Source organism: Saccopteryx bilineata, chromosome 2 (genome assembly GCF_036850765.1).
Source record: "Saccopteryx bilineata isolate mSacBil1 chromosome 2, mSacBil1_pri_phased_curated, whole genome shotgun sequence".
Lineage (NCBI taxonomy): Eukaryota > Metazoa > Chordata > Mammalia > Chiroptera > Emballonuridae > Saccopteryx > Saccopteryx bilineata.
In genome coordinates this window covers 108,228,308-108,243,209 of record NC_089491.1, presented here as the reverse complement: position 1 = coordinate 108,243,209, position 14,902 = coordinate 108,228,308, and positions in this window count along the sequence as shown.

Sequence of the window (14,902 nt, the reverse complement as noted above, 5' to 3'; positions counted from 1 at the left end):
CCAATTATATATGTTAGACTTCACAGTATGTTCTAACATTCTCACCATATGCTTTGAGTTTTATTTTCTAGATTATTTTTTTCAAGTTTTTTTCAGTTTACTATTTCCCTGTTAGCCAGATATAATTTGCTTTTAAATCCTTTCATAATTTTTTAATTTGAGTAATTATATTTTTATCTCTTTTCAAGTTTATTATGATATCTCTTTATAGTTTCCAGTTGTCTGGTTTCCATAAATAAAGCAAGCATGGTTGTCTTAAAGTCTGATTTTGGAAATCTCAATGTCTAAGGCCCCTGTGGATCTCTTTCTTTGTCAGCTGTTTCTTCCAGATCTCCTTAGGTGTCTTGTTATCTTTGTGTTTCAGACATTACATTTGAAAATGATTGCAGAAATACAATGAGGCTGTATATATTATACCCATCAATGAAGAACTCATGGTTTTTACTAAGTTCCTGGGAGAGGTAATCCAGTACCACCTTAATTCAGTGCCAAGTTTGATATTTTTCTGGACTATTTAGAGGATTTAAAACTGAATGTTCTTTGATGCTTTTCTGAAGTTGTGAGTGTTTTTATATTTAGGTAAGCATTTGCTTTTTAGCAAAAGTATTATTCTAAATTATCTTGTTATGTTTTTGCTATTTTTACTTTCATACAATCTCATAGAGCCTCAAGGCTTGAAACATTCTTTTTGTATATACTGATAAGACTTGAATTTGTGTTTTTTTTTTTTTTTTAGTGAAGGAGAGATTTTGAGAGGGTGGACAGGCAGGATCAGATAGATAGGAGGGAGAGAGATGAGAGGCATCAACTCGGAGTTGTGTTACTTCAGTTATTTATTCATTGCTTTCTCATACGTGCCTTGACCAGGGACTCCAGCTGAGCCAGTGATCCCTTGCTCAAGCCGGTGACCATGGGGTCATGTCTATGATCCCACACTCAAGCCGATGATCTCATGCTCAAGCTGCTGAGCCCGCGCTCAAGCTGATGAGCCTGGGCTCAAGCCAACAACCTCAGGGTTTTGAACCTGGGTCCTCAGTGTCCCAGGCTGACTAACACTCTCACTACTATGCCGCCACCTGGTCAGGCTTGAATTTGATTCTTTAATGTGGACTTCTACCTTTAATTCCAATCTTGTATAACCAGTGTCTACTCTGTCTCAATTGGATCTTTAATAACATTTTCAAATTAAACCTGCCTGAAAATAAACTTTTGCTTTTCCCCAAAGCAGTCTTTCCCATTTCTGTTGATGGCAATGCTATCCTATGTATTCAGTCTAAAAATCTTAACTCCATCCTTATCTTTTTCTTTGACAAACTATTATCAGTTTTGTGTGTGGGGGGGATTCTTTTAGCTTTACACTTAAAATACATTGAGAGTCCAATCACCTTTAGCACAATTATTCCGGTCCCAGCCACCTCCCCCTTTACCTGGATTAGTGTGATAGCCTCCTACCTGGTCTCTCTGCCATTACTTTGTCCTCATATACTTTATTCTTGGCATACAGTAGAATTTGATACTTTTTTGACCCCATGCGGTATAACTCACAATATACTTTTTGACTTTGTCTACTCCTCTGCTCCCAGTTCTCTCTGCTCCTTCCATTCTAGCTTCTTTGCTGATTTTTAAACACTCCAGAATGTTCTCTATCTGGAATGTAGTTTCTCCAGATGACCCCAGCCTATGAGTCTTTTTCCAAATAGCACCTTCACCAGGGAGGCCTTTTCTGACCATAAGGTTTACAGTTGCTATCTTCACCTGACTCTAACCCTTCCAGATATCTCATCATTTTCGATAATTTTTCTCCTACTTTATTTTTAAATAGCATTTATTAGCATCCGACATTCTAAGTATTTGTTTATGTTTATTTCTTCTTTTTCTGCCTTTGTTCCCTTTTCTATTCTACTAGAATGTAAGCTTCCTAAGGATAAGGATTTTATTTTATTTTTAATACCAGGAATACTGGTTGGCACATGAAAATGTAAAATAACTGTTTGTTGTCCGAATGCCTGCTCCCACTAACAGGGAAAAAGTGGATATTTTGATGGTTTTAAAAATGAGATCTTATTTTTAAATTTTTTTAATTTTTTGTATTTTTCTGAAGTGAGAAGCAGGGAGGCAGAGTGACAGACTCCTGCATGCACCTGATAGGGATCCACCTGGCAAGCCCACCAGGGGGTGATGCTCTGTCCATCTGGGCCATTGCTCTGTTGTAACCGGAGCCATTCTAGCACCTGAGATGGAGGCCATGGAGCCAACCTTAGTGCCCAGGCCAACTTTGATACAATTGAGCTTTGGCTGTGGAAAGGGGAATAGAGAGATAGAAAGGAGAGGAAGAGGGGTGGAAAAGCAGATGGGCGCGTCTCCTGTGTACCCTCGCTGGGAATTGAACCCAGGACTTCCACATGCCAGTCCTACGCTCTACTGCTGAGCCAACCAGCTAGGGCTGAGATCTTATTAATGCTAAAAGGCTATTTTCCTCTAGTGTAAGAAGACAAGATTGTTTAAAATATAATCAGCAAGAAATAGTTACCGTATTTCCCCATGCATAAGACACACCCTTTCCTAAAAATTTGGGGTCTAAAAACTGGGTGCGTCTTATACAGTGGTTATATGGTTTTTTACTTGCATTTCCCACTTATTTTTGAGCTCATTGTTGAAGACAGGGATTCATCATCAGACACAGATGAGGACAAGCTAATGGACGGGAGTTGTGACAGCGATGAGAAGTTGTATATTTTATGATGAATTAAACTTGAGTTCAATAACTTTATGCTGTGATAACTGGACACTTCCCTATTAAAATTCAGGGTCTGAAATGAGACCTGTTTCACATTGATAATACATTTTTTTTTAAATTTTCAGGCTCTAAAATTAAGGTGCATGTTATACATGGGGAAATGGTAATCTCTCAAATTTTATTTTCTTAAGTCAACTGTAGCAGTCTGAAAGCTCTGTGTAGTATTTATAATAAAATCCCAGTGGTTATTGTAATTTCATGTTACAAAGGAATTTCTAGACAGCAAAGAAGAAAATGTCACTGAATTGATATTTTTCTGAAATTTTAATTACCCTCTAGTTCTATATGCTTTTGGCATAATCAGTATGAATACTTATATTTTTTGTGTTTACATAATAAAAGGCATTGATGTGGTCTTTCAAATGGATCACTTTAACCTGCCTAGACAATATTTTGATGAACTTGTGAGAAATGGAATTGACCAAGATCTTATGCCAGATTAGACATTTGACTCAGGACACTGATTTGGATGTTTTAACATTATTCTTCTACTCAGTGCTCAGACCTTAATATGCTTTCAAAACACTAATTAATGCTGACCAAGTTCTGAGAATTTATTTTTAATCCTGATTTTACAGATGAGGAAGCAAAAGGGGAAGAAGTTAAAAGGCTTATTTAAAGCCACATTACAAATTAACAGCAAGCTAAGACTCTGGCCCCAGCACTCTTGTCTCATGTTTCTAGGTTTATTAATGTCATATCTGATGTCAGGCTAATCACTGGAATCCATGCCTAAGGGGCATACTTTATCTCTGGGGGTATTGCTATGATAACTGGAGACTTCCCCATTAAAATTCAGGGTCTGAAATGAGACCTGTTTCACATTGATAAAAACTGGAACTCTAATCTATGTCCTGTTATTTGGGAAGAGTGTATCATTTTACTGTCTTCCACCTTTTAGACTTAGGGGTAAAATGACAGGCTCAATGGAAAAGAGTTCTACATGTTCTATAGTTAGTACAATGGATTATTAAGTTTTGTAAGTCAATTTAAGGTTAGAGTTTTCTTCTTAAAGAAGGTAGAGGCAAGTTAGGAATCATTTTTTTTAGACAACCACACACTCCGTTATACAGATGTGGAGTAACTTGTGAATCAAAATATAAGGTATAGGAGATTCTTACTGAACCTTGCCTTTGGGCAAGGACTTCTTTATGTTTGAGATAAGGGCTTAGAAGTACAATTTTCCTTGGTTAAAACTGCTCATTAGTTGATAAATTATTTTCTTATACATTCATATGTTAATTTTCTCATTTATAAAATAATGATCACTGTAGAATCTCTAATGAACTTATAAAAATTAAATGAAATAATCTACATTGAATGGTTAGCATAGTGTTTGGTACATGGCAAGAACTACATAATTGTTAAGTTATTCCTCTCATTTCCTCTTTCTTCTGTTGTTGCCATTGTCAAGTGATGATAATCCTTAAATGAAGATGAGAACCTATGAACTTTAGATGAATAGGAATGATAATTGTGAGGGTTTTGGTTTTTTTTTTTTTTCCTCTCCTGTATTTCCAGTCCTGTAAAGACTGGCTATGAGAACTTTTGCTATCCAATGCAAGACAAAAACAACTATGTTAGTAATCAAAGGATTCTGACATGGAGAGCCAACAGCTAAATTAGAAATTTTAAGCTGTAAAACAAATGTCAAGAAAATATAAAGTCATATTTCAGATTTAAAAGTGCAAGAATACAAAAATAGCCTGTAGTTGAATAGTGAATTGATGTGTTCTCAGAGAACAGAAGTCTGATGAAGGTGGAAATGTGAGATTAATATTGATTATTGATACATCATTAACACCAAACTCTTTTTTTGAGTAAAGGAGTAAAAAAGTTGGTAGGTAAATGGTTGGTCTAAATACTAATCACAAGCCTCTGCACGTGTCCATTTTGGTAAGATATATAGATTGTGTTACTCATCTTTTCCAATTTCTTTTTTTTTTAATTTTAAAATTAAAAAAAAATTATTGAATTGATATGGTATACCAAACTATACAGGTTTCAAGTATTTAACTCAAAATAAGACCATTTTCACACTGTCATCACTAGAATGATTAAAAACCACATCTCCCAGACTCTCATGTAGTAAGGGTGCCAGATGAAACTTAGGTCTGGTCAGTCAGATGAAGCCACACAGGACTTGAATTTTGACCTGACTTATGCAGTCAAAATAGGAAGAACAAGGACCATCCACTTTGAAGGTGCTGACTACTGTGAAAGTGGACAGCCCTGAGGCTGGCCTTGGGAGTGGCAGCTCCTTGACTTTGGCAGGTGAAGCAGCTGTCTTGGAAACCCCTTCCTGCAGTGGGAACTTGGGGTTTTTTCCTAGTCATCCTGACCAGAGTTTATTGAGCTCTCCTAATTTACTCTGTAGACCTATTAATACCTGGGCATTAGAGCAATCCCCTTCTGTTTAAAAAAGCCTTGACTGTTCAGTTAAGCCTTGACTAAGATGATGCTTCCTCCTACCTCCACGTCAAAACTGCATCCTTCTTGGCACCTTTCCTCTTGCCTTGGTCCAAATGCCACTTCCTTCCTTAACTATTTCTTATTTTCCCCAACTAATGAGTTTTATTTGATCCACTGGAAGATTTTGTGTTTCTGTTATGGTTTTTGTCATATTATACCTTGATTTTGAGGTAGTCTTTTTTTTTTTTTTTTTTTTTGTATTTTTCTGAAGCTGGAAACGGGGAGGTAGTCAGACAGACTCCCGCATGTGCCGACCGGGATCCACCGGCACGCCCACCAGGGGCGATGCTCTGCCCACCAGGGGGTGATGCTCTGCTGCTCTGGGGCATCACTCTGTCGCGATCAGAGCCACTCCAGCGCCTGGGGCAGAGGCCAAGGAGCCATCCCCAGCGCCCAGGCCATCCTTTGCTCCAATGGAGCCTCGGCTGCGGGAGGGGAAGAGAGAGACAGAGAAGAAGGAGAAGGGGAAGGGTGGAGAAGCAGATGGGTGCCTCTCCTGTGTGCCCTGGCTGGGAATCGAACCCGGGACTTCCGCATGCCAGGCCGACGCTCCACCACTGAGCCAACCGGCTAGGGCCAAGTTAGTCTTCTTACTCTGTTCAAATGCCATTTCTTTAAGGGAGTGTAAAATTAAAATATACTTTAAGGCTTTTTGAATCCCACATCACTTACCATAGTGCCATAGGTGTGGTAGGCATAGGCACTTTGAATATTAGAAGAACTAAATATAACCACTTTAGGAAGGTTGCCTGTAGAAACACTGTCTAGGGGCAGTGTGCCTCGAGACTAAACTATGATGTACATGCTGATGGGCACTCTGTCTTCAACTTAGACCTCTCCCCTGAGTTTCAGATCCATCCTACAACCAATTCCAGGACAGTTTCATTTGATGTTCCACTTATACTCTATGCCAAATATTTTCTGGGCAGGATTTCTTATCTATGCCCTCAGACCTGCCTTTCCATCCCGTCCCCTATGTTAACAAACAGCAGGCATCATTGTCTTGCCATCATTCAGGCCAGGTCCCTGGGCAACAATTTCAAATACTGTTTCCTTTCCTTTTCTTTTTTTTTTTTTTTAATTTTATTTATTCATTTTAGAGAGAAGAGAGAAAGGGAGAGAGAGAGACAGAGAGGGAGAGAGAGAGGAGAGAGAGACAGAGAGAGAAGGTGGGGAGGAGCTGGAAGCATTAACTCCCATATGTGCCTTGACCAGGCAAGCCCAGGGTTTCGAACCGGCGACCTCAGCATTTCCAGGTCGACACTTTATCCACTGCGCCACCACAGATCAGGCTCCTTTTCTTGTTATATCCAATCAGTAAGCAGGTACATTCACTCAAGTGGCACCTACCTCACCTGTTCGCTTTTCTCTATTCCCTCTACTGTGGACATTTCGGGTCTGTGTTATTTCTCACGTGGACTGTGGCACTGATTTCCTTTGTACGACTGCAGACTGGTTTTGGTGCAGTAAGCCCATCACGTTTTTTTTGAGTTGTTTTTTAGCTTTATCAACAGTTCTCTTCATTTCAACTTTAGGAATGATGCAGCTGCATATGTGTGCAGGCGTAAGTTACTGGCATGGGTAGGTTGTTTTGAGTGACAGTACCTTGATTTAGTCTTGAAGCAAATTGGTTTTGAATCTGTTTTGTTTACTTGTGATTAGTTTTGCCAGGAGGTGCATTTTCAGGCAGTCTTATCATCACCTATTAAACAAATAACCATATCATATGTCAATTATTGTTGTTGTTACTTAATTAGGAAGTAGAGCACAATTTGGTTGAAGTTGGAAAGTGATACCTGGGTTGGGATTACCCAGGCCCTGTCACTAGCAACCTGATGAACTTGGACAAGTTCCTTAATCTCTCTGTGTTTCAGTCTCCTTATCTGTAATATATGGATGATAATAATATTTACCTCTGAATGTTGTTGTAAGGACTGAGACAGTAAATGTAAAGTGCTTAGAATGGTGTCTCGCTTAAAGTAAATATGTGGTGTTAGCGATTATCTTTACTATTTATTCAATGTGAATTTGAGGTTTTAAAGGATCTAAATGATGTGCAATTCCAACTAATTAGGAGAAAAAATTGATAATCTGGGAATATATAGAGACTTCAGTTTCTATATTGATTAATTTTTCTTCACATATACAATAAACATAAATATCATATAGAATAACCTCTTAATATTTACATACCTTACTATATATAACTTCAGAAAAATGTACAAAATTGAATTGTCCTGATAATTGTTAATAAAAAATAGTTTGTTCCACAAGTCGTAAAGAAGCGGTGATATTTCAATAGCTCTTGTGGATGTTTATTGGAACTAATGATATTTTTATTCTTGTACCTTTTTTTTAAAAAGGAAGAAGTAGGTAATTACACTCTGTCACATTTCCTGAGTTCTTAAATTGAATAAAGTTGGGCGGTGATTTCAAGGGAAAAAAAAGTATCAAGGCCAGATAATTTTTATTAGCTATAGAAATAGAAGTAGGCTGTAGAATGGTCTTTCTTTTGTTCTTGTCTTTTAGCCTAATTAGTCTTTTAGACTAACTTAACATTTATAGTGTCTTATCTTAATTTTTCTCCTCTAAAGGAAAGGTGAATATTAATGACTCATTCTTTAATCATCAAGATACATCAGAAGGTGACATGTTCTGGTATGAAAATATGGGAAATGAGACACATTTATTGTGCTTGATGGCTATAGAAGAATACTGCTTCCAGAGAACTCGGCAATTATGAGCACCTACTGCTCAGCACTCTCCCTACTGAACCCTAGTAGGAGCTCAGTGCGTATTCACTGAGTAAAGAAAAAACTTATTCTCTAACAACAGGTTGACCTGTTTCAGGAGGCCTTGCCATGCCCTGAGTGAAATCTCTCTAAAGAGTGTCAACCTCTTTTTGCTTTCCTTCCAAGCCTTGTTCCTAAGATCTCTGAGACTCAGATAATCAACCACCATTCAAGAAATTTTTGTCAACAAAGGGACACATAAAAACAAGACTAAGAGATATGGACAAGAGTGTGGTGGTTACGGGGTGCGGGGTGAGGGAAGGAGGAGGGGGAGGGGCACAAAGAAAACTAGATAGAAGGTGACGGAGGACAATCTGACTTTGGGTGATGGGTATGCAACATAATTGAATGACAAGATAACCTAAACATGTTTTCTTTGAATATATGTACCCTGATTTATTGTGTTACCCCATTAAAATTAATAAACATTTATTATTAAAAAAAAGAATTTCACATTGCTCATATTCTACATACGGTCTTCAAAGTTAATGACTGATAAATATGTTTTTCTATTTATGTTTATAGTACAAATAATATTTTTATATTATAAGATCAATGGCAGAATTCATCTTTAAATAAGAATAGACTATGGTTAAGAAAGTACCCTAATAGCCATTCTCATTGTCCAGTGGGCTTGGCAAGATTGGATAACTGAGAACCAGAGGGAGCGGTATTGCTTAGTATGTGAATGGGAGAACTTTCAAGTTTCTGAAAGAAGACCAAAGAGAGGGAGATAGACTCTTGAGGAAAAGGAATATATGAAGAAGACTTAGATGAGCACTTTCCATTAAAAATCTGTGAAATATATATAATAAAATTATATATAATAGATATAATATATAATATAATAAAATTATATATATGTAATTTTCTAGTAACTAGGTTAAATAAGGAAACAAGGCCAACAAATTTTAGTAACACATACCCTAACCTGGACTAGCTAAATTTCAAACACTCAGTGGCCACAGGTGGCTAGCAGATGCTCTACTGGGCAGTACAGATGCAGTGGGAGGACCCCAGCACCATGGCCAGAGTCTACAGTGCTGGGAAGAGAGAGATTGTTAACGATCTGAATGGTGGGAATGGATGAGGTTTTATAAATTAAAAGTTTTAGTTAATTTTCTGTATTTTGCCAACATATAACCTCCTCTCTATTATTTGTTTATCTTCAATAAAATCATGGTTTTGCATGTAAGATATTTTCAGTGAAGCTCCTTTGTATCTGTATTGGCAGGAAGTATTCTTTCTTTCTTTCTTTCTTTTTTTTTTCTTCTGAAGCTAGAAACGGGGAGAGACAGTCAGACAGACTCCCACATGCGACCGACCGGGATCCACCCGGCACGCCCACCAGGGGGCGATGCTCTGCCCACCATGGGGGGGTGCTCTGCCCACCAGGGGGCGATGCTCTGCCCCTCTGGGGCGTCGCGACCAGAGCCACTCTAGCGCCTGGGGTAGAGGCCAAGGAGCCATCCCCAGCGCCTGGGCCATCTTTGCTCCAATGGAGCCTCGGCTGGGGGAGGGGAAGAGAGAGACAGAGAGGAAGGAGAGGGGGAGGGGTGGAGAAGCAGATGGGCGCTTCTCCTGTGTGCCCTGGCCGGGAATCGAGCCCGGGACTCCTGCACGCCAGGCTGACGCTCTACCACTGAGCCAACCGGCCAGGGCCAAGTATTATTTCTTAAGTGTTTGCTGAAGCCAGGCATGTTATGTCTTTTTCTCATTTCCAGCAGCCTAGTAGAGCCAAGTCTAATTCACTCTAACAGCCTTAACATCTCCTGTATCTGTCTCCTCCTCTCTATCCCCCCTTTGCTTTTGTCTCAGTGGACACTTTAAGTAAAATGCTGTTCTATAGTCAGGCCGCAAAAAGCAGAGGAAATAAGACGACCATCACAAGCCAGATGTGATGGGAAACTGCACAAAGAACAACTCAGGGAAGGCTTGGAGACGTGGCTGGGTGACAGAGCGCATCAAAATTTTTATTCAAGTATTAAAAAAATCTATAAAACTTAGGATCACTCAAGCAATTAGTGTTTTCATGAGAAGGCATAGATATGAGGTGGGAAAAATTGTGGAGAATGAATTAATGTAGCAATATTGCACCTGGAGAAAATAATTTGGTGACAAAGCCTGGTCTGACCTACTCGGATACAAACCTGGCATAAGTTGACATAGCCTATTTATAGTCTTTATTTTCATATGTATACATATGTATTTGATAATGTAGTTGATAAAGGGCTGCTAGCCCAAACCCCACTATTGGTGTTTTATAATATAAGGTATTTGCACTCTATTACTTTCTGAAATCCAAAATAGTCATAATTCCAAATTCCAGTAAGGGACTGTGGAACTGAATTTAGAGGTGGGTGGGGTTCGGAGTAGGATGAATAGGAAAAGCTTTTGTAGCACACTTCAAATCAGCCTAGAGGTTAATGCCTGACTTGTCTGTGTTTAAAGTGATCTCTGCTGATAGACAAACCTCTTCTCTCCCATTAATTGAGCGAGTACTCTTTTTCTCCTTTCCTTAGTCGTTTCCATTTCTTCATTGTTTGTTTTCTTCTTCCTGGAGTTCTGTAGGGTTGTGAATAGGTTACCACATAAAGTTCTAGCATTGCTGAGCATTTGGGAGAAACTGTTGAGTCTCAAGTTGAGGGGTACTTTTAATTAGAAGTTCCCCTCAGAGTTTTTTTAGACAGAGAAGAGATTTTTTTCATTTAGGCTGATCATGCTTAATTAAGCTTGCTCTTGAAGGCACAAAGAAGGTAGAATGTGGGTGGTAAATATGTGCTCAAAGTTATGCATCCTGCACCATTTTATTTATAGCACAGTGATTCTAATCTTATTGGGGAGGTAAGCTGCTCATGTCATATGCTATTCAGTCTACTACCTATATCTAGAGATTCTTTTATCTAAAAGAGTTAATGGTACTCTAGATGGAGCTAATTTAGACTAAGAGAATAACTTACTTGACCAGAAGAAAATATATTTCTTCTGTGTGTTCAGAGGCATCCACAGTGCTTTTGTATCTCTCCTAATATAATGTCTGAGTCAAACACAAAAATGCATATCAATAGTTATAGAAAGAAGTTTGCTCTTTCTCAAAAGGAAAGTCCTGCATGGCCCACTGTCATTGTTCTACATAAATCTCTTCATAACAATTTCTTTTCTGTTTATCTTACCAAGCCAAACTTCTTTCAAGAATTATCTCTCCTCTATGTCATATTCATTTCGAAAATGCTTCTCTTTCAGTGCAGCTATGACAGAATAATGTGTTCCTTGCTGAACAGAATGTAGAGTAATTTCTTGTCCAATAAAAATGAAAAAATGAAGCTGTTCAAAAGAAGCTTCTAAATTGCCCTGCAAAAAAAAGAAATCCATAAAGATACCGCAGCAAACTGGAAGATCAGAAGGTAACATTCAGGACTCATCCATTTGCATTTATCTTTCATCACATGTGATGTGCCAGTCATTGACATTTGGCTGTTACTAAGGCAGCAAATACTACAAATACTGAAGAAAAGACTGGCAGCCTTATGGTAGATAAAAGAAAACTCAAATGTAAGTCTTAAGTTCACAGACACCCATTGTGACTGATTTTTGGTCATAGGCCATGTAGAGTGGTCATTATTCACATTGATTGAATCATGGATGAGCATTAAAGGGTAAAGGCCCTTGCCCCAAGAAAATGTATGTATGCACAATTTCATATAATTTTAAAAAGTGTGTGGATCCTCTGAAAGCCCTGTTTGTATCCCAGGATCAGTAGAATGAGAAAATTATAGAAAGTAGTATAAATGGATCCTTTTTATATTTTTACTGTTAAAAGCTGCTTCTGAAAAATTATGCTTTCTTGTAGTTGTATTTTTTAAAAGTAACAAGGGGAAAAAAGACAAAATAATGTTCAGTTATTTAATTCTGGAATTGTACAGGGCTGAAATAATAGATGGTAGAAATTGCAATAACATTAATTTTAAAATTCCGGTGAGACAGGTTAGAACAAAACAAACCATCTTGAGATTTCTCTAAGGTCTAAAATGTGAGTTTATCTGGAAATATTAAAAAAAAATTCTATAAAAAAAATCTGTGGGAGTAGGGCCATCTCATTTGTACTTGAATCAGTATTGCTACTCCAGAGCATGGACTTGTACATTTAGATAGTCACTGCCTCTTTTAGATGGACTTCTTGGGAATTGTAAATGCTTCATAGTGGAGGGAATAATGGGGGCCAGAGCAGGGGAAGCAGCTAACTAGTTACTAATATCACTATGAATGGCTCTTCATAAGACATGTAAAAGTTTCCATTAACCCAGAGAGCCTCATGTTATCTGTGCCTTATAGAATCTAACAATAATACAAAAACATCAACTTTCTGGTGCCTTGCAATTCACTTTATAGACATTTTCTCAGATACTGTCATATTTAATTCTCTTTATAACCATCTACGGAAGTTATTACCATTCTTATTTTTTGAATGAGAAAATTCAGGTCAGGGAGGACAAATAACTTGCCCTAACCACCCCAAATCCCATTTGTGATAAATCTGGTTCTTTAATCAAGGTTTCTGATTTTTCTCCTTTTTACTCAATCAAGAACTAGACAGCTCATGCCAGAGTCACCCGGCACTCCACAGTCTTGATCCAGCTATGATTATCAGTGAATTTGTAAAACCACACCGGCTTCATCTAGGGTAGGAAGGACTGAGGTCACCTGAGAGGACCACTGACAGCTGGAGTGTGGGAAGGAGTAGTGGCTCCTGGGGGTTAGCGGTTTGGTAGCAAAGGAATGTAGAAAATAGATCTCCTTACTTTGCAGTTCCGTCAGAGCCTAATCTAACACAGTGTGATTTGATGTAGAAGGGAAAGAGTTCCTTAGGAATGAGGGGGGGGGGGGGGGGCGGATAAGCAGAGGCCCAATCAACTCTGTGCTTCATTCTTTACTAAGAAAGATGCTAAGAAGATTGTTGTCCTCCAAATTCCAACTTGACGCCGAAAGGTTGGAGGTACTAAAACAAATAGTGACAAAGGCACAGTATGTTCTAAACCTAATGACAAAGTTGATGCACATAAAGAACTGGAGCTGTAGGGCTCTCATCCAAGAGACCTGAGAGGACTCAAGAGTAAAATAGTCTGTGGGTCTAAGTCAATTCATAGCCACAGATGACCCTGGAATTTGAGGACAGGTAACAAATCCAATCCCCTGCTACAAAAAACTGACATTTGTTATCAATCTGTATTCATTTTTACTTAAAAAATAATTCACAAATGTTCATAGAATAACAAGTGTGAGATCTAATGAGATTATTATGGTTTTAAGTTTTCAATTGTTTTGATTAGCTTTTTTTAATTTTAAAAATTTTATTTAGAAAATTAAATTTAACAGGGTGATATTGATAAAAAAGTATACATAGGTTACAGGTAAACATTTCTATAGCATTTGAACTGTTGATTATGTTATACACCTATCACTCAAAGTCAAATCATTTTCTGTCACCTTATATTTATCCCTCTTTATACCCTTTCCCCACCCCCTCTCCCTCCTCATCTTCTATGTTCCTTTCCCCCTGGTAACCACTTTACTTTTATCTATGTCCATGAATCTCAGTTTTATATCTCACCTATGTGTGAAATCATACAATTCTTAGATTTTTCTGAATAACTTATTTCACTCAGTATAATGTTCTTTTTTTTTTTAAACAGAGACAGAGTGAGAGTCAGAGAGAGGGATAGATAGGGACAGATAGACAGGAACGGAGTGAGATGAGAAGCATCAATCATCAGTTTTTTGTTGTGACACCTTAGCTGTTCATTGATTGCTTTCTCATATGTGCCTTGACCGTGGGGCTACAGCAGACTGAGTAACCCCTTGCTCAACCTTGGGTCCAAGCTGGTGAGCTTTGCTCAAACCAGATGAGCTTATGCTCAGGCTAGCAACCTCGAGGTCTCAAACCTGGGTTCTCTGCATCCCAGTCCGACACTATCCACTACGCCACCACCTGGTCAGGCCAGTATAATGTTCTTAAGGTCCATTCATGTTGTAAATGGCAATGTCATCATTTCTTATGGCTCAGTAGTATTCCATAGTATATATGTATCACATCTTCTTTATCCAGTCCTCTATTGAAGGACACTTTGGCTGTTTCCATGTCTTGGCCACTGTGAATAATGCTGTGATGAACATGGGGTGCATATGTCTTTATGTACCAATGTTTTCGAGTTTTGGGGTAGATACTCAGTAGAGGGATTGTTGGGTCATATCATAGGTCTATTACTTTTTTTGAGGAACCACCATACTTTCTTTCATAATGGTTGTACTAATTTACATTCCCACCAACAGTGGATGAGGGTTCCTTTTTCTCCACAGCTTCTCTAACACTTGCTATTACCTGTCTTGTTGATAATAGCTAACCTAACAGGTGTGAGGTGGTGTCTCATAGTAGTTTTGATTTGCATTTCTCAAATAACTAGTGAAGATTCTCATCTTTTCATATATCTGTTGGCCATTTTTATGTCCTCTTGGGAGAAGTGTCTGTTCACGTCCTCTCCCCATTTTTTAATTGGATTGTTTGCTTGTTTGTTGCTGAGCTTTGTGAGTTCTTTATATACAATTTTGGATATTAACCCTTTATTGGAGCTGTTGTTTGCAAATATCTCCCATTTAGTTGGCTGCCTATTTGTTTTGTTGTCAGGTTTTTTTTGCGTTGCAGAAGCTTTTTATTTTAATATAGTCCCATTCGTTTATTTTTGCCTTTACTTCCCTTGCCTTTGGGGTTAAATTCATAAATTGTCTTCTAGGGTTAAGGTCCATGAGTTTAGTACCTATGTTTTCTTCTATGTAATTTACTGCTTCA